A 4,293-nucleotide genomic window follows, 5' to 3' on the forward strand; every position below is an offset into this window, starting at 1 on the left:
GTCAGCAGTCTGTTCTGAGCTAGAAATATACTGAACCTTAAGACATTGAGCAGCAACTTTCTCTCTAATAAAATGAACATCCAATTCAATGTGTTTTGTCCTGGAATGAAACTTGGGATTAGAAGCTAAAGCTGCTGCACTTTGATTATCACACCATATGATTGGAATGGAGGAAAGAGTAAGACCAATCTCAGTTAGAAGAGATCGAATCCATAAGACTTCAGCTGCTGCCATTGCTAATGCTTGATATTCAGACTCAGCACTGGATCGAGATACCACTGCTTGCTTCTTAGAGCACCAAGACACTAAATTTGGACCCATATAAACACAATAACCAGCCACAGACCTCCTATCATCTCTGTCCCCAGCCCAATCAGCATCACTAGAACAGTCAACCTGCAAACTACCATGATTGTAGAACTGTAAACCAAGACTAACAGTACCCTTTAGATAACGTAAAATCCTTTTACATGCCTGCCAATGAGTGACAGTAGAAGAGGATAGAAACTGACTAAGCTTGTTGACAGAAAAAGCAATCTCTGGTCTAGTCAATGTAGCATACTGAAGAGCACCTATGGTGCTTCTGTATAGAGTAACATCAGAAAAGGGTTCACCATCAGCTTTAGTAAAGGCCACTCCAGAAAGCATAGGAGTAGAACAAGGTGTACTGTCCTGCTTGTGCACCTTGGCAAGCAAATCAGTGATATACTTGGACTGAGAAAGATGAATACCAGATTTGTTGTAAAGGACCTGAACTCCCAAAAAATAATTCAATGCACCAAGATCTTTAAGTGCAAAAGCAGACTAAAAGTTGATAATAGTATGCTGAACAAGCTGAGGACTGGAGCCTGTAATAATAATATCATCTACATACACCAAGACAAGCCGCAGATGACCTTGTGTTCTCTTAAAGAAAAGGGAAGTGTCTGAAATGGAATTCCTAAAGCCCCACTGAGTTGTAAGAACTAATTTGAGTCTATCAAACCATGCCCTTGGAGCCTGTTTAAGCCCATAGAGTGCTTTATGCAACTTACAAACATAGTTAGGTCTGGAACTATCTATAAACCCCTCAGGCTGTTGCATATAAACCTCTTCAGTTAAGTGGCCATTAAGGAAGGCATTATTAATGTCTATTTGCCTGAGTACCTAATGATTTATTACTGCCATACTCAAGATAATTCTGATGGTTGAGGATTTAATGACAGGACTGAAAGTTTCATGGAAATCCAGCCCTTGAGTTTGATGAAACCCCTTAGCAAGAAGTCTAGCCTTGTATCTAGAGACACTGCCATCGGGATTATATTTAATCCGAAATACCCACTTATTCCCAATTACTTTAACGGGATGAGTAGGTTTGACAAGAGTCCAAGTATGATTATGGATTAAGGCTTGATACTCATCTGTCATAGCTTTATGCCAAGCTGAATCTTGAAGAGCTTTTGAGGTAGTAGCAGGTTCTGTAGGCTTAGTAGAATTGGCTATAATATAGGCTTTAGGTTTGAATATACCAGCCTTTAATCGAGTGAGCATTGGATGACCAGTAGCTGATTCCAATGGTGGAGTTAAATGATGGACATGTGAGGTAGATTGGTTTGAGTGGGATTGGATAGAGTATTGAGAAGAGGAATTTGGAGAGGGTAGAGAGGAACCGAGATCAACTGCTGTTAAGGATGAAGACTTGGTTATATCAAGTTGAATCAAAGGACAAACAGAAGATGAATGATCAGAAGATTGAGAGGAATGATCAGAAGAAGAGCAAGAGTGACTAACTGAAGAAAAATCAACTCCTGACTGAAAAGGAAAACATGACTCATCAAATGTAACATGGTTACTAACATAGATTCTACCAGAAGAATGAAGACACAAATAGCCTTTGTGAAGAGAGCTATACCCAAGAAAAATATATCTGGCAGTTCTAAACTCTAATTTATGATGATTATAGGGCCTCAGATATGGGAAACAAGCACACCCAAATACCCTCATAATTGAGTAATCTGGCTTTTTGTTGAATAATTTCTCAAATGGTGATTTATTATCTAGAATGGGTGTGAGTAGCCTGTTTATGAGAAATGTTGCAGTATGGAAGGCATTCCACCAAAACTTCAGTGGTAAATGTGCTTGAGCAAGAAGGGTAAGGCCTGTTTCCACTATATGTCTATGTTTGCGTTCAATCTTTCCATTCTGATGATGAATGTAAGGACAAGGGTGTCTAAATTGGATTCCCTACTCAGCAAGATAAGGAAGAAATGGCCTAAATTCACCTCCCCAATCTGTTTGAAGACATTTGATTTTCTTATTGAGACATTTTTCTATTATATGCTGGAATTCAATAAAGGTTTGTAAGGCTTGAGATTTGGTAACAAGAGGGAATATCTAGGTGAATCTAGTGAAGTCATCTAAGATAGAAAGATAGTAGTGATAGCCTTGAGATGACAGCAAAGGAGTTGGTCCCCATAGATCAGCATGCAACAATTCCAGTGGTTGAATGGTAGTGGTATTTATAGAGGGAAAATGTTGCATGTGACATTTTCCAAATTGGCAAGCATTACAAAAAATTGGTTTGAGGGCTCTATTGATATCGAGAGAAGGATTGAGATGCTTCAGAATTTGTTTAAGAGCATGCACTGTAGGATGACCAATTCTCTTATGCAAAATATTGTAATCAACCGATTTTGAGTAAGCAACAAACAAGGCCATTGAGGCTTCATTATTGAATTGAGAAGTATTTACATCTGTCAAAATATCTCTAGAGTGTATAAAGTTTGAAATATTGGAATGACTAATCATTGACACCGGAGAAGAACATACATTTGACACAGAACTGGAATTGGAAATGACACAAAAAACATTAGACTTGACTCTATTTGAAACTGCAGCATGAGACACTGCAACAAGACCTTCAACTTGATATAATCCTCCTCTAGCAATCCCCTTGAGCAAGATGATCCTTGAGTTCTTGTCCTTGACAAAACAAGAGGTTTTATGGAATTCAACAACAACATCATTGTCAGCCAGTAGTTTAGATACACTTAAGAGGTTTTTGGTTATAGCTGGGACATGCAAAATGTTATTTAGATAGATAGATGTTGCAGCATGTGTATTCAATATTGTGCAACCAACATGTTTAATATGCAGCCCCATGCCATTTCCTACATGTAGCTTATCAAAACCATGATAAACTGAGTAAGAAGAGAAGATACTTGCTTCCTTTGTCACATGATTTGTTGCCCCTGAGTCAATATACCAAGCAGGATTAGCTACAACTTCATAACCAGCAACTGGAGCAGTAGGAGCAATCTGTGCATTAGGAACAGTAGGAGGAATAACTCCATAGTTAGCAAATGGAGTAGCAATTGCACCATTGTATTGGTCTGGTAGTCCTTGAATCACAGGAAATCCTTGAGGATACATAACATTTGCATTCTGATATGCAACATTTCCTTGAAACATTGGTGCAGTATATCTAGGAACACCAATTGCAGCACCATAAAAACCACCATAACCTCTTCCATACATGTTCTGAGACTGACCAGGAAAACCTCTGTAATTGAAACCACCTCGAGGCCTAAAACCACCTCTTCCTTGTCTAGGAATAAAATTCTGATTAAATCTATTCCTACATTTGTATGCTACATGACCAGGTATGAAACATATTTGACAAATGACTTCCTTATCAACATTATATCCTCCTTTGCCATTGTCTATTCCAGTAAAATTTCCACCATTAAAACCTCTCTGATTAGCATTATTGAATTTATTGTAATTCTGTCCTTTCTGAGAAAAATTAGCTGACATATCGTGCATCAATTCATTTTGCACCTTTCCCTTACTCATTTCAACCCTAGTTTCATGACTAAGCATTAAGGAATACACTTCTTCAACAGTTAGACTATCTTTTTCCAGCCTAGCAAGTATGGTTGTCACAAGTGACTCATAGTTATCATCTAAACCGATGAACAAATGCATTATAAAATCAGTTGAAGCAAGAGGACTACCACTAATAGCTAAGTTATCTGCAATTTTTTTCATCTTATTGAAGTAATCACTTACTGACATAGCTCCTTTCTTTATGGTTTGAATCTGCATTTTCAGAGGCATATATCTAGCCTTTGACTGTGACATGAACATCTCGGCAAGTTTCTCCCAGATCTCAAGTGAAGTATCACAATCCACAATCATGATAAGTACATTGTCTACCATAGACGACAGCATCCAGCTTTGTAGAAGCTTGTCAGCTTTCTTCCAATCAATATAGGCAGGATTTTCACGTCTGCTTGAACTCTGAGCTTCTGA

This window comes from Citrus clementina, unplaced genomic scaffold (assembly GCF_000493195.1).
Source record: "Citrus clementina cultivar Clemenules unplaced genomic scaffold, Citrus_clementina_v1.0 scaffold_1, whole genome shotgun sequence".
Lineage (NCBI taxonomy): Eukaryota > Viridiplantae > Streptophyta > Magnoliopsida > Sapindales > Rutaceae > Citrus > Citrus x clementina.